The sequence below is a fragment of the Arvicanthis niloticus genome, chromosome X (genome assembly GCF_011762505.2).
Source record: "Arvicanthis niloticus isolate mArvNil1 chromosome X, mArvNil1.pat.X, whole genome shotgun sequence".
Lineage (NCBI taxonomy): Eukaryota > Metazoa > Chordata > Mammalia > Rodentia > Muridae > Arvicanthis > Arvicanthis niloticus.
Genome location: NC_047679.1, coordinates 44732001 through 44753579, shown reverse-complemented (window position 1 = coordinate 44753579; position 21579 = coordinate 44732001). Strand labels below are relative to the sequence as shown.

The window sequence follows — 21579 nt, the reverse complement described above, 5'->3', positions numbered from 1 at the left end:
TAAGGCTGCTAGGAACATAGAGGAGCATGTGTTTTTTGTTATATGTTGGAGTATATGCCCAGGAGTGGTATAGCTGAGTCTTCAGGTAGTACTATGTCAAATATTCTGAGGAACTGCCAGACTGGTTTTTAGAGTGGTTGTACAAATTTGAAATTCCTACAGCAATGGAGGAGTGTTCCTTTTTCTCTACGTCATCAGCAGTATCTAATGTCACTTGAGTTTTTGATCTTAGACATTCTGACTGGTGTGAGGTAGACTCTCAGGGTTGTTTTGATTTGCATTTCACTGATCACTAAGGGTGTTTAAATTTTCTTTATGTGTTTTTTGACATTCGGTATGCCTCAGTTGTGAATTCTTTGTTTAGCTCTGTACCCCCTTTTTAACTAGGGTTATTTGATTCTCTGGAGTTTAATTTCTTGAGTTATTTTTATATATTAGATATTAGCTGTCTGTCAGATGAAGGATTGGTAAAGAACATTTCCCAATCTGTTGGTTGCTGTTTTGTCTTATTGACAATGTTCTTTGTTTTACAGAAGCATTGCAATGTTATGAGGTCCTCTCTGTCTATTGTTGATTTTACAGCACAAGCCATTGGTGTTTTGTTTAAGTAATTTTCCTGTTTCCATGTGTTCAAGGCTCTTCCCCATGTTCTCTTCTATTAGATTCAATGTATCTAATTTTATGTGGAGGTCCTTGATTCACATGGACTTGAGCTTTGCACAAGGGGATAAGAATGGTTCGATTTGCATTCTTCTACATGCTGACCTTCAGTTGAACTGGCACCATTTCTTGAAAAGGCTGTCTTTTGTCCACTGGATAGTTTTGGTTCCTTTGTCAATGATCAAGTGACCATAGGTGTGTGGGTTCATTTCTGGGTTATGGGGAAAAAATCTCACAGGGGGAGGGAGTTCGGAGGCAGGGTCTCGGCGCAGCGGAGGGTCCCACATTCATGCAGCTGTTGGTGGGCAGGCCAGTGGCTGTATTGACAAGGTTCCAGGATTCCAAAAGCTGGGAATCTGGCAGCAAGACTGGGTGACACGTGGAGTCCGGTTTTCCAAAGCTTTATTGTTCATGGCATGTTGAGTGGGTATAGATGGTATGTGCTTCCCCGCCAAAAGCCAGGGGAGCCTGACTTTTATAGGGAGGCGAAAAGGGGAGAGAATAACTTAATTAGCTACACGCCTGGCCTTTAGATAACTCATTAATATTTAAATCTCTGGATGTGGAGACTTCTACCTGTGCTACGTGATTGAAGGTTGCAGGTTAAATGGAGTTACCTCGTCCAAGGTCCAACATCCCACTCTGTTTTCTTTCATAAAAAGAGGGGCAACTCTGTATCATCTGTAGTCTGCAAGGTGTAGGTTAATGAGAGATGTGAACCCTGTGGAGTAGTCTGGAATCCGGGAACATGGGGAGATAATTGCTGTCCCTGACAGGCAATGTCCTGTTGGGTCCCTGGCTATCTCAAACCCAGTGCTCTACCGGGGAGACCAAACCATCTCTTTATGTCCCAAATCTCACTCTTTTTTAGTGAAAATTTTGGATGAGGTAGTCAAAGGAAAACACTATGTAGGCCAGAGGGTGTAGCATAACCAAGTCAAGGGTAATGGAAATTGAGGGTAGGGTTTGGAAGGCGGGGGATCATTGAAACAATTAAATACAGGCTGTACAGTTTGAGGGTAATGACATCTGATTAATCTAAATAGACATTATGTTTTTCTCACTAACATGTAACTTTAGTTATGTGACTTTGGCAAAAGAGTTCATCTGCAGCTGGAAGGTCTGGATCTGTCTTCTGTAGTGAGCGTCTCTGGGTTCTGGTTTGCATCTCTGGAGTCTGGTGTGGGTCTCTGGATCTCAGCATGCTCTGGGGTCTTCAGTCAGACCCGGAAGAAGGCAGCTTGACAGGCTCCAGGAGGTGGCGCTGTCTCTGGATCTCAGCGTGTCTCTGGAGTCTGCAGTCAGATGAGGTGGCTGGGAGAAAGCAGCTTGGCATTTTCAGGCAGGTTCCAGAGGATGGCGTGGACTCTGTTGGATCTGTGGGTATGTAGGTAGGATAATCACAATAGGGAAGCAGCATCTCCGGCAGGGAGATGTCTGTAAAGTCTGGATATTGAGCATTAAATTGCTTGGGAACAAGCACATCATGGTCTGTCGTTAAGATCCTGAAAAAGCAAAGGTGTTTGAGGAAAGTTTAGTCTTGGAAGGTATCTTTGAGTCCATTTTTGGATGGGAGAAAACCAATGTTAATTTTGTATCTGGGATTGGGAGCAATAGTTTGCTTGTAAAAGAAACTAGTTTTTAATTAAGACTCAAGAAATGGTGATCAGCACGTTGACTTAAACTCTGGAAGGAAATTAGATGGTTTTTAAACCTTGAAGAAATTATAAAGGTTGAAAAAAATAATGTTGGACATATATCACGAGTATTAGAGAGAAAGGGCAGCATTAAAAAAATAATAATAACAAAATTTTTGGTTGAAAGGCACAAGCATTGTTGCTCTAGGTATTCCTGTTAGGAAGAAAGGGAAACGTTTAAAATTTTGGTTGAAAAACAGGAACATTTGTTGCAGGTCCTCCTGCTGGGGAGAAGCAGTAATGTCGGGTTTAGAAGCAGTGGGGAGGGGCCTTGCTCTGCCATGTGGCATCTGGGTGCTCTGGCAGAGAGGACCTGTATTCCACCTTTCTTTTTCTTAGAACTTTTAAATGTAGAGAAGGATCAAAAGGCTAACTTGAAGAAAGTTTATAGGAAGAGACACATCAGCATGATAGGAGAGCCAAGAGTCAGAGAGTGAAAGGCTGTGTCCATGGGAAAGACACGTGGAAGCTGGATTGGAGTCAGCAGCTCCTGGGGTAAGCTAGCAGTTGGCCTGGCATTTTTAGCCACCGGAGGAAGAAACTGTGAGGAAGACTGGCTAAGGAACACAGGGCTGGGTGAATGGTCTCAGTCGGCCACAAATGACAGAGAAAAAGGGGGAAAGCCTATGTTAGCAGGCAGCACAAAAGGCTGAAGTTGGTGCTCCTGAGAGCTTAAAAGGAAAGATGAATCTCTTACCTAAGGAAAGAGTCTTAGAAGGAGGGTCACAGCAGGCACTGTGACTTGAAAGACAGCTGTTGTCTGTGAAGGACCCTCTCTGTGGAGCTGGGGGATGGGCAAAGTGGAGGCTAGGGAGTAGCCACCATCTCGCCCTTGAGCTGAAGAGCATGTGGAGAGGGAGAGACAGGGAGAAAGAGGAAGAGGAGGTAAAGCAAAGAAGCTGACCAGGAACACATGGAGAAAGAGTGTGACCTAGTCTTTTGAACTAGGCAGGAGCTAGTGGTAGCAAAAAATTAGAAGAAGCTAACAAGGAACACGTGGAGAGAGAAAGAGATGGGGAGACAGAAAGAAGCCTGCCTAGTCTTGTGAACTAGGCTGGGGATTACTCACTGTCTTGGAGTTTCATGGAGAGGTTTTTTTATGGGCAACAACTGGAGGGTGGGCCACTCTTGGAGCTGGCTCTTTCCATGTCCTCTACCACCTGTAGGGAACGATATAGGCTTGTGCGTGGGCGAATGGTCCCCTGTGGAACCTTGGGCGGTAGGTTGGATTCCGATGGACCTGGAGTTGTGTTCCCTCAGGAACTCCATCTTTCATCTCTCCAATCTCACCAGCATTATGGGGAGGTCTACAGCTCCTGCCATAGTAGCTGCATCTGTATCGTCTGTATCGGCACTGATCAGCAGCATAGTGACTCCCTTCTACTGGAACTCCATCTGGGCCAGTCACATTTGCTGCTTTAGGACCCCTTTTTCCTGCAACCGCATCAAACTCTACAGTTTCTTTATCTCTACACTACGCAGATACTTACGTGGATTATTCTTCTTGATGACAGTCTGGTGTACAAACACATCTTCTTTGGTGTCATTTCGGTTTATAAATCCATATCCATTTTTGACATTGAACCATTTGACAGTGCCAAGGACTTCGGTGGCAAGAACTTTCTTCTCTGTGTCCTCGCTGCCTGTGGGAGCTGATGAGGCCAGGGCGGGCCCGGGGTCTGCATCTCCGATGGGGCTCCCCGTGAGCAGCATGGCAGGCGCCAGGGCCTGGGACACACCGCTGGCCACAGGGCTCTTAGGTGCTGGGTCTGGGGGTGTCATGGATGTCACAACATTGGCCACTGCCTGTGAGAACATGGTGCCCCTGGTGGTTGCCCCGCCCACCTCGCTCTTGTAACTTGAGGGCAGGGGACGGAGCTTCATAGTCTCGCTGTGTCTCCCAGCCCCAAGGGTGGCAGGTTGTAGGGCATTCATCCTTCCAATGTCCTGCCTCTCCACATTTGAGGCAGATTTCTTCTGTTTTTGTTGCTGCCACAAATACCTGAGCTACGGATGCAGCCTGGTTTGATGGGGTTCCTAATTCTCTGGTTGCTACAATCCACCTATCGTGATGCTCTTCCCGGAGACCCTGGCAAGCTAGCCTAGACTCAGAAGTCATGCCTTCCCAGACAATGTTTTTAAGAAGAAGGTGGTCTCTAGCTGTGGGGTTGGAGATTTTTCTTTCTAAGCTCATTTTAGTTCTGAGAATAAAATCAGATAGGGATTCTCCAGGCTTCTGATGAAGGGAGAGCAGGGAGTGGGGGGGGGTCTTGTGACCCTGAAGGTGGAGTGAGCCTATTCCAGGCTTCCATGGCACAGAGGCAGACCTGGTCATAGTACCCTGCTGGCTGACTTGCCTGTTGTGCCCCAGTAGAGAAATCTTCCTGGCCAAAAGAGTTCTTTAAAACCCCATGGGGTGTCATCACCCCTTCCTGATTTTGCCTGACTTGTTGAAGACACTCATCACCATAATAGGCTTCCCACTCTAGGAACATTGGGTCAGGAAGAACAGAATGTCAAATATCTCTCCAAACTTGAGGGGTGTCTAAATTGGCAATATGGCTCTGTAGGAGAGATCTTGTCCGCGGTGCGTGAATGCTGTCTTCCTTCACTGCCTGCCTGAGTTCTTTTAGGTCGGAGGCTTGGAGTGAGTACCAGTTAAGTGTTTTAGCTCCAGTAGGGTGGATATTAACTGGGAATGCTGGAGCAGTTTGGGTTTTATCTACGGATTTTGAAGGTCTGCTACTTTTGTGGCTAGGAGAAGGGGGAGGGGATTTATCTCTCTTTGGTTGGGAAGTAAGTGGGGAGGCAGGGGAAAGTTCCTTTTGTATTTTAATGGAGCCCTGCCTTTGGGCAGGGGAGGGAGGGACAGGAGGAGCACATGGTTTCATTTCCTCCAAGGCATAAGGGGAAGGGGTGGGTATATGGATTTTATCTCTTTTATTAGTTGGGTAAGGGCCTCGAGGTCTGAAACAAGGTGATTTTTGGGACCTTGATCTTCGGGTTCATTTGACTGAGGGGCCCAGGAGCTGTGTTGTTGTTCTCAGTCTGTCCTATTTTCCATGGTCCTATACATTGCCCAATTGCAGCTAAGATCGGCAAAAACTCACAAGGGGGTTTTTAATCTCTGTTTTTGATAAGGGAAGCTACTTTGCTCCATGAGTCTGGACTGTAAATATTATCCTCTGCCATGCATGGTGCTATCTGAAGAACTTCTTCCCAAAACAAGGAGGCTTGCTTTTTGCCTATTCTTATTCCATGGATCTTTAGTAGGGAATATATTTGCCTGGCCTAAGGTGAACATTTGCATGAGGTGGAGTTTCCCATGATAGAAAAGAGGAGAAACGCTTTGTCCAATGGGAACTTTCCCTTGGCCTATTGGCTTTTGGGGGATTCCACAATGGTCCAAGAGCGCCAAGCCTTCCTGCTGATTTAAGAACTGGCAGCCGCCCTATGGCTTTTAAATGGCTGCTGCGTTACCAGTTTTCTTTTTGTTTTAAAGAGAGTGTAGATAGAGAGTCTTTGCCAACGCCTGTTGCAGGCTGTCAGGATTTAAGCAGAGGCCAGGGAAGCTTTGAACCAACACCAGAGAGTGGCCCTGGCCAGGAGGTAGCAAAAGCTCCTTTGGCTTACTTAAATCTGTGCAATGGCTGGCTTCTGACTGAAACACAGGAATAAAAAAAATAGATTGCTTGTTTCAAGAGTTAGGGGCTTACCTTCCCATGGTATCAGTGGCTGCGTGGCTGTGTGGCTTCCAAGGCTCCACATTTGAAGGCGCCAGATGTAGGGAAAAAAAATAAGGCTGGGGATCCCAGGGTTCCTCCCGCCATGCTGTGGGTAGTCTGCTGGGAACACTCTGGGTTCCTCCAGATGGAAGTTAGGCCCAGCTGCTCATTAACTAAAAGCCTCTCCCCTGCTCCTCACGGTTCCTCGTGGCTGTGTGGCCCCAACACATGAGGGAGTCTTTGGGTTTCCAAAACCAGTTTATTCACATGGTAGATGGTAGATGGATCTGATGCATACCCCCTAAAACCCAGGATCGACCTGAGTTAAAAAGGGGAGGGGATAATGGGGTAGGGGCTGGGGACGAATGTTTAATCAGCTCCACCACTGGCCTTCAGGTACCTCATTAGTATGCAAATCTCTCTAGGGCCTGTTCATGCCCTCCACCTGTGTACATGACTGAAGGGTGAAGGTGGAATGGAGATTAGACCTCTTGTTAGGCCCAACACTGGGTCTTCGATTTTATTTCATTGATCTACCTGCCTGTCTCTGTACCAATACCATACAGTTTTATCAATATTGCTTGAGATCAGGGACGGTTATTCCCTCAGAAGTTCTTTTATTGTTGAGAATAGTTCTTGCTATTCTGCTATTTTTGTTATTTCAAATGAATGTGCATGTTGCTCTTTCTAACTTTATGAAGAATTGAGTTGGTGTTTTAATGGGGATTGCATTGAATCTGTAGATTTCTTTCAGCAAGATGGCCATTTTTACTATTTTAATCCTGCTAATACATGAACATGGGGAATCTTTCCATATTCTGAGATCTTCTTTGATTTTTTTCTTCAGTAGACTTAAAGATTTTCTTATACAGATCTTTCACCTGCTTGGGAAGAGTCATACCAAGGTATTTTACATTATTTGTGTCTATTGTGAAGGGTGTTATTTCCCTAATTTCTTTCTCAGCCTGGTCATCCTTTGAGTAGCAGAAGGCTACTAATTTGAGTTCCTTTAATATTGAGTCACTTTGCTGTAGTTGTTAATCAGGTTTAGAAGTTCTGTGGTGGAAATTTTGGGGTCACTTATGTATATTAGCATATCATTGGCAAATAGTGATAGTTTGACTTCTTCCTTTCCAATATGTGTGGCTTTGAACTCCTTTATGGTCTAATTGCTCAGGCTTCAAGTACTATATTGAACAGTTAGCGAGAGAGTGGATAGCATTGTCAAGTCCCTGATTATAGTGAGATTGATTCAAGTTTCTCTCCATTTAGTTTGGTGTTGGCTACTGGTTTGTTGTATATTGCTTTTACTATGTTTAGGTACGGGCCCTGAATTCCTGATCTTTCCAAGACTTTTACTATGAAGGGATATGGAATTTTGTCAAATGCTTAGTCTGCATCTAATGAGATGATCATGTATATTTTTTCTTTCAGTTTGTTGATATAATAGATTTCTGAATATTGATCCATTCCTGCATCCCTGAGATGAAGCCTACTTGAACATCGTGCATGAAAGTTATGATGTGTTTTTGGATTTGGTTTGTAAAAATTATCTAGAGTATTTTTGCATTGATAATCGTAAGGGAAATTGGTGTGAAATCCTCTTTCTATGTTTGGGTCTTTGTGTGGTTTAGGTATAAATGTAATTGTAGTTTCATAGACAAATTGCATAGTTTCTTTTTGTTTCTATTTTGTGGAATATTTTGAAGAGTATTGGCATTAGGTCCTTTTTGAAGGTCTGATAAAATTATGAATTAAATCCATCTGGTCCTGGACTTTTATTTTTTGACTGGGAGACTTTTAATGGCTATTTCTGTTTCTTTAGGAGAATAGGACTGTTCAGATGGTTTTTTCTGATTCTGATTTAACTTTAGTACCTGGTATCTGTCTAGAAAATTTTCCATTTCATTCAGATTTTCCGGTTTTGTTGAGGATAGGCTTTCATAGTAGGATCTGATATTGTTTTGAATTTTTTCAGTTTCTGTTGTTATGTCTTTCTTTTCATTTTTTACTTTGCTAATTTGGATACTGTCTGTGTGCCCTCTGGTTAGTCCAGCTAAGGGTTTATCTATCTTGTTGATTTTCTCAAAGAACCAGCTCCTGGTTTGTTGATTCTGTGTGTAGATCATTTTGCTCTTACTTAGATGATTTCAGCCCTGAGTTTGATTATTTCCTGCTGTCAATTTAGTGTATTTTCTTCTTGTTGTTTTAGAGCTTTCATGTGTGCTGTCAAGCTATTAGTGTATGCTGTCTCCAGTTTTTTGTTTGTTTGTTTTTCTTGGGACACTCAAAGCTATGAGTCTCATCACTGCTTTCATTGTATCCCATAAGTTCTCATGTGTTGTGCCTTCATTTTCATTAAATTCTAAAATGTCAGTAATTTCTTCCTTTACTTCTTCCTTGACCAAATTATCATTGAGTAGATTGTTGTTCACTTACCTTGTTTATGTGTGCTTTCTGTTGTTTTTGTTGTTATTTAAGACAAGCCTTTGTCTATGGTGATCCAATAGGATGCATGGGATTATTTCAATTTTCTTGTATCTGTTGAAGACTGTTTTCTTACCAATTATGTGGTCAATTTTAGAGAAGGTACTATGAGGTGCTGAAAAGAAGGCATATTCTTTTGTTTTAGGATGAAATGTTCTATAGGTATCTGTTAAATCTGTTTGGTTCATAACTTCTGTTAGTTTCAGTGTGTCTCTGTTTATTTTCTGTTTCCATGATCTGTTCATTGCTGAGCGTGGGGTGTTGAAGTCTCCCACTATTATTGTGTGAGGTGTAATGTGTGCTTTGAGCTTTAGTAAACTTTCTTTTATGAATGTGGGTGCCCTTGCATTTGGAGCATAGATGTTCAGAAGTGAAAGTTCATCTTAGTACATTTTAATTTAGATGAGTATGAAGTTTTTCATGAAATATCTTGGTTTCTGTATCTATGTTTATTGAGAGTTTTGCTAGGTATAGTAACCTGGGCTGTCATTTGCATTCTCTTAGGGTCTGCATGACATCTGCCCAGGATCTTTCTGGCTTTTAGAGTCTCTGGTCAGAAGTCAATTATAATTCTGCTAGGTCTGCCATTATATATTACTTAACCTTTTTCTTTTACTGCATTTAATATTATTCCTTTGTTTTGTGCATTTTATGTTTTGATCTTTATGTGACAGAAGAAATTTCTTTTCTTGTCTAGTCTATTTGGAGTTTTTTAGTCTTCTTGTATGTTCATGGTCATCTGTTTCTTTAGGTTAGGGAAATTTTCTACTATAATTTTGTTGAAGTATTTACTGGCCCTTTAACTTGAGTGCCTTTGCTTTCTTTTATACCTATTATCCTTAGGTTTATTCCTCACATTGTATCCTAGACTTCCTGGATGTTTTGGGTTAAGAGCTTTTTGCATTTTGTATTTTAAATTTTCTTTGACTGTTGTGTCAATATTTTCTATGGTATCTTCTGCACCTGATATTCTCTCTTCCATCTCTTGTATTCTGTTGGCTATGCTTGCATCTATGACTCCTAATCTCTTTACTAGGTTTTCTATCTCCAGGGTTGTCTCCCTTTGTGATTTCTTTATTGTTTCTATTTCCATCTTTAGATCACGGATGGTTTTGTTCAATTCATTTACCTGTTTGGTTGTGTTTCCTGTAATTCTTTAAGGAAATTCTGTGTTTCTTTTTAAGGGCTTCTACCTTTTTACCTGTGTTCTCTTGTTTTTCTTTAAAGGAGTTATTTATATCCTTCTTAAAGTCCTCTACCATCATCATAAGATGTGATTTTAAATCAGAATCTTGCTTTTCTGGTGTGATGGGTTATCTAGGACTTGGAAGAGCTGGGTTCTGATGATGCCAAATAGCTTTGATTTCTGTTACTTATGTTCTTGTGCTTCTGGTTATCTCTAGTGCTACCTGCTGTGCTGTCTCTGACTAGAGCCTGTCCCTCCTGTGATCCTGGTTATGTCACAACTCCTCAGAGTCCAGCTGTCTCTGTGATCCTGGGATCCTGGGATCCTGGGTGTGTCAAATCTCCTGGGAGTCAAGCTGTTGCTAGGATCCTGAAATCCTGGCTGTGACCAAGCTTCTGAGATCCTGTTGTCTCAGAGCTCCTGGGAGTCAAGCTTTCTCTGTGTGTTGTAGTGGTGAGTGGAGAGCCAGAGCCCTGGGTTTGCTCAGGTCACAGGTATAAGCTGAAAGGAACCTGTGCCTCTGGCTGGGTAGTGGTTTGTCTTTTCCTGGTTCCTGTGGTGGGGGTTCCAGTTATACTGGGCTTTGGGCAAGGTCTTGTGGCCTTAACTGTGACATTGATTATGTCAGAGCTCAGTGTTGCTAGGTGTGTCCAACCTCCTGGGAGTCAAGCTTCCTTTGTGATCCTGTGATCCTGGGTGTTTCAGAGAACCTGGGAGTCGGACTCCCTCTAGGTGTTGTAAGAATGGGTACAGAGCCAGCATCCCAGGTCCGCTCCTGGCACAGGTTCAGACCAGAAAAACCCATGCTACTGGCTGGGCAGGGATCTGAGGGACAAAGTTACTATGGGTTTTGGGGCAGATGTTGTGGCCTCTCCTGTGATCATGAGTGTTTCAGAGCACCTGGTAGTCGAGCTTCCTCTGCTACTTATTTTTTGCTCATGACAACATAGTTCCTATCTTCATCCCTAAATCATTGAAAGCATTGATGTACCTTTCAGACTTATCTAGACTTTTGTCTTTCTGACAGTGCTATATAAATGTACTCAGGCAGCACAGGCTCTTTCAGGTTGACATTTTTTACTATTTATTATAAGCCTGTGTCATGCCACAGACTTTTCTTGGAAAAATGCAAAACATGTGAACACACACACATACACACACACACACACACACACACACACACACACAAGTCTATTCATCCCAGATATAAAACCTACAAAAGACCAAAGTATGGGTACCACCGTCCAACTTGACAAATTTATTTACTGTAGTTACTTATAGAAAAGTGTGTGAGGTAATACTTACAGGAACAGAAATGACTCAAAGGCATCTATGTCACCAATAGCTCACCCCAGGGTGGGTCATAGCTCACAACATTCTGAGAACCTAAAACATCCTGCACAGCCTTCCAGAAACTCAACCAGTTGTAGAATGTTCTAGGAGCTTCAGTTTGCCTAAGTCTCTGCCAGGAAGCTCAGGTGATCTTTGCTTCATTCAAGCTGCTGCATTTTTTGAGATTCTTCTTGACAGCTTAGATTCTCTGAGAGTGATTCTCAGCTGTCTCAAGTGTTTTGTGCTGGGAGGAAGAGAACTAATGAATCTTGTCAGTATCAGGGTCTTCCTGAAGCTATTTTAAGTTGTTTACTTTTATTTAAAGGAGCTACCCTGCAGGATAATATGTTTCAATATGGGAGAAAAGTGATGCACAACACTTTAAGACCTCTCCAATTTTTTGTACATACAACATTTATTTCTATTTAGGGAAATATAGTTGATAAACAAAGTATGTATAAATGATTGTGGCACACAAAGTGGTATTTTGAAACAGCTATAAGCTATACGGTGACCAAATAATAATTAGCAAATCTATCCCTCAATACTTATCACTTCTTTGTATTAAATAATATGTATTTATTTATTTATTTATTTTACAACTCAACTTCAGTTTCTCTCCTTCCTCTCCTCCCAGTCCACTATCCCCCTAGTATATGAAGTTGCTGTAAGACTAGGTGAATCCTCTCCTATTAAGGCTAGACAAGGCAACCTAGTAGGAGAAAAAGGTCCTAAAGGTGGGCAAAAGTGTAAGTGACAACCTCTATTTCCACTGTTAAGAATAGCACATTAAGACCACACTATACAACTGTAACATATGTGTAGAGGTCCTAGGTCAATCACATGCAGGCTCCCTTGTTGGTAGTTCAGTCTCACTGAGGCCCTGTGGACACAGGGTAGCTTGTTCTGCAAGATTTTTTGTGGTGTCCTTGATCCCTCTGACTCCCAAAATTTTTTCTTTCCTCTTCTCTAGGATTTCTCATGTTCTGCCTAATGTTTGGCTGTGGGTATCTGCATCTGTTTCTACTGCTGCTATGTGAAACCTCACTGATGTTAGGCTCCTCTCTACAAGTATATCAAAATATCATTAACAGTGTCATCTCTCATGGAATACTTCTCAAGCTGGACCAGTCATTGGTTGTCCATTCTTTCAATTTCTGTCCCATCTTTACTCCAGCACAACTTGGAGAAATGACAAATCATACGTTAAATTTTTGTGCCTGGATTGATGTCCAAATCTCTCTACTGGAAGTCTATAAGAGAGGGCCTAGAAAAGATTATCCTGAGTGAGGTAATCCAGATCCGAAAAAACCAAACATGGTATGTACTCACTTAGACATCATAGATAGATGAGCATAGAGGCTAGGTGTGGGGTGGGGATGAGAACAGGAGGCATCTGGTAGGGGAGGATTGAGAGAGAGAGTACTGGGAAAAACAACTGATATAGGGGGCATCTCTCGGACAAGGTTTATGGAGGATGTGGAATTAAACTTGGTGGAGGAGCAAGTAAGACAGAGAGCAATGTGCCACAGCTTTTGTGACTTCTCAAAGAGTGCTGATCTGCCATATACAGTTTATTATCTGAGAAGACTCCTGCTACACTGATGAGATGACACAAAGGACCAGAAGCAGGGTGGTGGCAGCTTCCTCTGTCTTCAGGGAAATCTCCTCCAGTGATCTGCCCCTCTGCCACAGGTACATGGATAGATGAGTCAGATTCAGCTAAATAACACATGTGCCCCAGACTTGTCCTTGGATCTATAAACACACTCTTACTGTTTGAAAACCTGTTTATATGCTTATATTCTAAACAATACAGTTAGATGCTGAATTCTGGAGTCTAAATCCCAGGAATCTTTGTCCTTCACCTCTACCCCAACCCCTGCCCATTTCCTGATTCCTGTTCCTACAAAGCAAGGGCAATGGAAACTCCCAGGAATCTATGAGGGTGGACCTAGCAAAGAATCCTAGCAATGGGGGAAATGAAGCCTCAATTGGCCATCTTCTGTAACTTTCATACTACTCTTGGCAAAATATACCTTTATATCATTTCTATATTTACTGATAGGATTCTGTTATCTTTTTAGAGTTATTGTTTAATATATTTATAGTTTAGTTACTGAAATGGCATGACTGTTTCTTTTTTCTTTTTTTCTTGGATATTTTATTTATTTACATTTCAGTTGTTATCCTTTTTCCCAGTTTCACTTTGGAATACCCCCTATTTCATCCCCCTCACCTTGCTTCTATGAGGGTGTTCTACAACCCACTCACTTCTACCTCACTACCCTGGCATTCCCCTACATTGGGGCATTGAGCCTTCACAGGACCAAGGGCTTCCCCTCCCATCAATGCCAGATAAGGCCCTCCTCTGCTACATATGCAGATTGAGCCATGGTTCCCTCCATGTACTCTTTGGTTGGTAGTTTTAGTCCCTGGGAGCTCTGGGGCATTTGGTTGGTTGATATTGTTGTTCTTTCTATGGGGTTGTAAACCCCTTCAGCTCCTTCATTGGGGTCCCTGTGCTCAGTCCAATAATTGGCTGCAAGTAGCCACGTCTGTATTTGTCAGGCTCTGGCAAAGCTTCTTAGGAGACAACTATATCAGGCTCCTGTCAGCAAGCATTTCTTGGCATCAGCAATAGTGTCAGGGTTTGGTGTCTGTATATTAGATGCTCTGTTATCTTCAACTATTTTGTTTTGTACATTATACAAATTTCTTCTATTTTTCTGTGTATATATGTCGTCTGAGTGTATATTTGCATGTGTTTGCATATGTTTGCATATGTCATGTAGGCACAATTAGAAGGCACATGCCTCCTTTAATAGGTTTTCACTTTATAAATTTTCTTATGGAGGCAGCACTTTTGCTGAACCCAGAATTTGCAGATTCTCATAGTATAATTAATCAGCTCACACTGTCTGTGTGGATCTCCTTTCTCCTCTTTCAGAGTGCTATGGTCACAGGCAACTGCCATACTTCCCCAGCATTTTACAGGGCTCTGGGCATCCATACTCCAGCCTTAACCTTTTTTTTTTGTTGTTGTTGAAAGTGGCTTATCTACTGAGTCATGTCCCTACTCCACAAATACATTTTTGATATGTAGTTAGCAAGTATGTTGCCATAGTGCTGGCATTGTCTTTGAATTTTGTTTATGTAATCTTTCATTCAGTTGCTTAAAATTTTGACGAAGCCAAACTTACTTTTCTTTTTCCTTTCTCATCATACTTTTAGTGTGAAAACTAAGAACTCTTTAAAAATCAAGTCTTAGGTTCTAAAGATACAGATCTAAATTATAAACAGTTAATGATTTCACATTTTATAGTTACTTCTATATACTTTGAACTAAACTATATATGAGAGGTTGAAATTCATTCTCATTTTACTTTATTTCCCCCCCACAAACATCTGATTGTTTCCACAAAAGTGAGTGAAGATGTTATTTTTCCTCCAGCTAATTGCTTATGCAAAATATTAAAAAACTTAATTGAGCATATTTGAGTGGTGTTATTTATGGATAAATTTATCTAGGAGTCTGATAATAGCACAGGTTTCAATATTGCAAATATATAATAAGTTTTGAAACAGTGTAGATCCCCCACTTTTTCTTCTTAAAGTATAGCTTAACTTTGTCTAGTTCATTTGGTTGTCTATGCAAATTTAGAATAGTTTTATGTACCTCATTAAAGGTTTTAAACTTCATGGAAGCCTCATTTTGCAGTATATGGATATTAACATACAGCACCACAACTAATCAATATGCAACTAATAAGAGACTGTACAGTACTTAGTCCTACATGAGATATCTATATAAATACTACTTGATGTCAAACAACCAAACTCACTGTGGAAATAAGAACAGAAAGATTGCAAGAGCTGGAATCATTGTGTGGCTACAAGAAAATAAGCAAAAGAGTGTTTTGAACCATAACAGGGCATCTGCTCTTACATACTTTTGTACAGTGACTATGGTACCATGCAAAAGACTTATATAAACCCCAGGCAGACCAAATTTTAGCATGGAATGGAGTGGAGTGGTGGACATAAAGTCCCAACCCTAGCCAAGAAGCAATTAGTAACTGACATGTGATGGAGAGGAAGACTTAGGATTTTGTTTATGTTTTGTTCTTGTCTTTAAGAGTGCAGCTGAAACATGCCAATGGATGGCCACACACTCAACAGTATACAGCCAGCACTACTTGGACTGGATGGGTTTTTAAAAGTAAAAGAAAGACATAAAGTTGAATGGGTATGGAACAGGTGATGTAGATTTGGTAGTATTAGGTGTGGAAGGGTAAATGTGACCAATGTACAATGTATGAAACTCTCAAAGAAGTAATAAAATATGTAAAAAGAAGTTCTTGGTGTAAGTAGCTGTATCTTTCTCAGTCACCTGCTGGTAGAGTCTCTCAGAGGACAGCCATGCTAGGCTCCTGTCTGCAAGGACAAGAAAGCATCCAGTAACAGTGAGATTGGGGACCCCTATGGAAGAGGAAGGGAAAAGATCAAAGGATCAGGAGGAAATGGCAACCCCATAGGAAGAACAATAGTATAAAATAACGTGGAGCCCCTCAGAGCTTCCAGATATGAAGCCACCAACCAAAGAGCATATATGGGCTAGTCCATCTGTAGTAGAGGAATGCCTTGGCTGACCTCAGTGGGAAAGGATGTGTTTAATCCTATGGAAACTTGATGCCCCAGGGAAGGGGATGCTGAGGTGGGTGAGGTGAGTGTAGGGAGGAATACTCTCTCAGAGGCAATGTGGGGAAGGACAGGGTGAGGAACTCTGGAAGGGGGAACTGGAAGTGGGCAACATTTGGAGAATTTAATAGTAATAAAAAATCTCAGATAGAAGAAAATGTTCTTGGTGATATTTGAAAAGAAATTACAGTACAATACATCAACTTCTTATCTTCAGTGTGTTTACTCTTCAATCATATAGACAAATGTTGATACAACCCTTTAAAACTTACAGAATTTATAAAATCAGTGCTGCATACCTTTTGGCACAAGCCTTGCACATGTTAGGTTGAAATCTTAATGTAGGCCAGGCAGATATTTCCGTGGGTAAAGAAACTTGTTACTAAACTTGATTATATTAGTTTGATAACTAGAAAAGAAAACTGACTCCAGATAGTAGTTTTCTGACCTCTATATGTACAATAGGTTGTATATAGAGTATACCCTCCTTTCAATACGTAGATAAATAAATAAATAATTTTTCACAAAAAATAACAATTGTTAGTGATACTGTAGATTACCTTCTTTCCTCCTGCATATGGCAAGACTCTGGCATGAGATGGTCTTATGATATTTCAGGGAAGCATAACAGAGAATTGTTTTATGATCAGATCTACATTCTACATTGTCTGTTGTCTCAGTTTACAAGTTACCATACTTTTGAGTAGAATGGCCTGCATTACATCAATGTTTAAAAAAGTTTTGAGCAAAACTGACAAATAAAGCACTGCCTGTTAACTTTTTAAATTTATTTTAGCTTTAAGATTATGATATAATTATACCATTTACCTTTTTTATTTTCCCCTCAAAACTGTCCAATATACAACTCATTGTCTTTTTTTTTTTTCAAATTCAAGGTCTCTTTAAAATACAGAGGGTGAGTTCATGAGGCCTCAACCCTACACAAAGAAGTATCGGCAAGAAATGACTGATGTGAGTGAAACAAAGTGTTCCCTAGGGAAGAGCACATAAATTGCTTATCTAAAACCAATGGTTAGAACTGATTATGTAAAATTATAAGTAGGATTCGGTTACTGATTATACTGAGTTCTTCATTATCTTTTAAATCCTTATTTGGCTCTAGTTGGGGACAATATCAAGTAGTATGTTCACTTATATCATTTTTAAAATTAATTTAAATTGAAATGATTTTTAATTGAAAATAATTTTTCATTCAATATATTCTAGTTGTCCTTTCTCAACTGTCCAACTTCACAAATATACTTCCCAAAGAGTAATAATAATAAAACTGAGGTAAAAAAATAAAAAGAAATGAATCTTAATAGTATCTAACGAATAAATGAATAGGAAAAACGATTTCATAATATGCCTGGTGAATGTGAAAAAATACTTATTAATCAAGTTCAAAAATAAAAGCAAATAGTAACGTTTGTTGGTAGGTCTATATTTATTTATTCATGTATTACTTTGTATGGGTGTATGTCAGTGTGAGTGTGTGTGTGTGTATGTATTTATGTGTGATGTAATGTGTGTTGTGGCACTTGAGGTCAGAGGACATTTTGGCATATATTCTCTCTTCCTACCTTTATGTGGGTTTCAAATATTGTACTCAGATTGCCAAGATTGTGTAGCAAACACCTTTACTCACTGAGCCATCTTACCATCTCAATCGATTAACATACATGCAAAACTGATAAAATCAGAAGAGATACTCAGTTCTCACTCCTAGTATCACATTTATGCAGATAAAATGTTATTAATAGGAGTTTTCAAAGATTAGATATTTAATAGGAACACAGTAGAAATTTCTCAGTACTTACACTACTGTAAAACAGCCTTGTCTTTTATTAAGGACTGGTGAACCTCTAAAAAGGTGGTTATGTGACTACAATACAACAGATAATTCTTACATTATTAGCACAACAATAAGTTAAACATAGCCTCATAATTTTATTACCAAGTGAAGTTTTACTTTCTGATATTTGCCTGTAGTTTTAAAAAAATATAATAGAAAATCTAAAATCAATGATTTAAACAAAGAAAAATAATCCCAGAGCTTTTTTGAAAGGAGTGAGATAGGTTTTTCTGGGCAATTCATACTCAAAAGAAAAGATTCAATTACAAGCATCCAAGCCAAGAAGGTTTTAACAACAAATGGCCCCAACCATGATCTAAGTCAAGAAGTTCATGACCCTTTGTCAGTCTAGAGACAGACAGCAAAATGAGATTGCTATCTTGAAACCCAATGTTATGGTTCATATTTGTGCAATGAAAGAAAGTTTTATTGTAATTATTTGGTTGAATCATTATAATTATTTTATTTGTAAAGAAATTAAAGAATGCCCATTTTTATATTACTTGGGATTGAACCTAGGGCTTGTTGCATGGTACAAAATCACTGTGCCATTTTCTTATATCCCTAGCCCAGAATACCTGTTCTTTCTTAGTCTATTTCTACCTCAGTGTGATGATTATGAGTCTAAAATTAAAAATAAACATTGTATTAATATGTGCAACCTAGAATTCTCTGAGGATTTATTAAAAAAATGTGTTATTGCCTGAGTTTTTACTTTGTTATATTATTCATTTATACAGATTTAATAAGGAAACACCCACTATTATTCACAAATAACTGACTATATTGTGGTCATATCATTACCATATCATATTTTTAAATTATTTTAATCAAATCAGGTAGGTCCATCTTTCAAAGACTAAACATTGCCTTTAGATGTGAATAAAGAATCTACAAAGTCCTCCCAAAAACACTGGCTTAGTTTCCACCTCATAAGGTCTGAGATTTACAATGTTTTTGTTTTAAATTTTGTTTTTTAAAGATAAAGAACAAAACCAAAACAAAGAAATAACAACAAATCTCACTCTAACAGGTCAGAGACTTTAAAATTTTTAATGACCATTTTCCATCTTCAGAACAATTATATTTCTCTTTATTGGTCCATAAGAAATTATTTAGCTTATATGCTCATATTTTCAGCATATGATGTATTAGAAATGAATATAATATTTTGAGAATTCCTTTATTTAGTGACAGACATATTTAATTCTCAGAATTTAGTTTTCTGTTTGACAGTACCTGTAACTGGGCACCAACAATGTCCCTGAGCTCCTAACACTTGATTTGTGTGAGCATCTTTCATTCAGTCCATAAGAAGCCCAGAAGAAATATTTTGACATCATCCAGGCATTTGGTGCAGATATTTGGCCAGATCTTCCTTACTGGTCCACACAATATTGAGCCTTCTTTCCAGCCTGTGTGAAGTCTCTGGTGAACAGCAGAACTTTGAACAAGACTTTGACCTGAGGTCACTCTCTGTCTAGACTGCCTGGGGTGGAAATTCCATTGTCCCCTCACATATCACACAGATGACAGTTTCCTTTTGTTTTTACTAATCCTTCATTCCTGGCATTCCTCTCCAATCACCAGTCTTCCTATTATGGCAAACAAGTCCTGCCACAGCACTTTCAGTCTACTAACTCCTGAGCCTCTCTGTACTGTCTGAACCCTATTAGAATATTCCAGGCCCTTCATGGCCTGTTCACATTTCCCACCTGAATTGCTTTCTAACCTCAGTCTCAGCTCCTTGGATTTCTTACCATTTTTTTTTTCAAAAGGCCAAGTCTATCAGCCTTCTCTCTTTGCAAACAGTAATTATAGTTTTGTAGGGGGAAGATGTTCTTGTAAGGTCTCATTGACATTTTTCAGAACCCAATTTCCACTGTCTCCTTTCAAGACTTTTCACCTAAGTGAACTCTTGCAGTACTCCTGACAAAAAATCCTGAGCAAGTGAGGCAATCATAGAAGGTTCTGGGCAGTAAGTGGTGTGTGAGGGACAACACCTTGTCATCATTATTTCTTCTATTTAGTGGGAATCCCTTTTTACTCAGATTGCCTCATTGGAACCAGAGCAGATGAATGTGATTTCAAAGACAGTTTCTTCCAGTATGCCAGCCACTGTACTTTTGTCAACCAATTTAACTGTGTTGAAGGGATGTGTTGCCTGTAACACAGACTTCCCAGGTGCTGAACTTCTTTTCCTCATGAAGGTCAGACTAGAAACACTGATGCTGAGCATTTTTAAATAGATTTCTTTTTAATGTTTTATATATATATATATATATATATATATATATATAATATAAATTATATATAACATTATATATATAATATTATATATTATATATAATATATAATGTTATATATATAATAATGTTATATATATATAATATAAAGTGTTTGCCTGTATGTATGTATATATGTATGTATGTATGTATGTATATATGTACAATATATGCATGCCTGGTGATTACAGAGATCAGAAGCAGGTGTTGGGTTCCCTTTTACTTGGAATTACAGATAGTTTTGAGCTACTGTTTGAATGCAGGAACCTAAATCAGCTCTACTAATAGAACAGAAGTGTTTTTAATTGCTAAGACATCCCTCAAACCCCTGTGTAAACACTTTTGATTTGGCCATTTCCTAAGCTTGACATCCATGAGTACCCAATACTCTAACTATAAATTTATTTTCTTTGTATATATTGTGGGTAGATATGTTTGTGACTGTCAAATAAACACCTTTCTGATATAACAACATTTGAGAATACATATTTATTGCCATGTATTATTGTTGGCTAATGCTTGAAATTCTGTTACTTTTTCCCCTTACCACATCAATCACTACAACCATTACTATTCCTTCTTATTCATTTTTTATATTATTTTAGGTTTGTTGTATTTTAAAAAATGGTACAACAAATTTAAAAATGAGCTCACTTCATAATGTTTTATATATAATTAAGAAGCATATTTTCTTTTTTAGAAGTGTGTTTTCTACTATAAATTTGATTTGCAGAGAATATAGAAATTGATATAGAGAAGAAAATATCCAGAAACAAAAATTTTACTTTTATAAATTTGCTGTACCCACTAATTTAATAAAATGATTAATTATATACTATAGGGTAGTATCATTATCATCAGAAAATTATAATTTAAAAAATGTTTTACTCTATAAATGATTTATGTATTAATGATTTCATTTTATGCTAGGACAAGTTTGTTTCCATAAAAACATCTTTGAGTAAGTCTTTTTAAAAAAGAGAAGCATAGACACACATGCTTGTATCATCAGAAATTCTATAAAAACATAACAAAATCCACACATATATGTATGTATGTATACATGTTTGTATGTACGTATGCATATATGTATATATGTATGTATGTATGTATGTATGTATATGCAAAGGACCTGTAAGTTTCAAAAGAATGCTTGATTCAATATTATGAGATAAGGAATCTATGAAGACGCTATTGCATTTGTTACCTGTTGGGGATCTATGCTGGATATGGGGCCTAACCTCAAGAGTAATTTGTTTTTCCAGTGAGACTCCCTTGGAGAAAACAAATTTTTTCACTTGCAAGTGGTTGTCAATTGGATATAGCTCCTAGGTTAGGGATGGAGATAAGTGTTCACTTCATTCAGCTGTGGGACTCCATCTGGAAAAGGCCTGTTGTGCTAAGACTGTGCATCCTGCTTCATGCTCTGCAAGTTAGAATGTGACTTGAGAGTGCTGTGTTTGGAAGGTCTTCTTTCCTTGGTGTTTTCCATTCCTCTGGGTCTCATATTCTTTCCACCTCCTACATTCTTTCTGGCTCTACTTCTACAGGGTTGCCTAATACATGAGGGGAGGGATTTGATAGGGACACCCCATTTAGGAATGATCCAAGGACTCATACTATCTATATATCATCTAGCTTTAGGTCTCTG

General features: G+C 39.3%; 1 pseudogene; it reads right to left on the bottom strand.

Moving 5' to 3' along the window:
* Window positions 1-3454: 3454 nt before the first annotated feature.
* Window positions 3455-4292, bottom strand: LOC117694926 (Y-box-binding protein 3 pseudogene; annotated as a pseudogene).
* Window positions 4293-21579: the final 17287 nt, after the last annotated feature.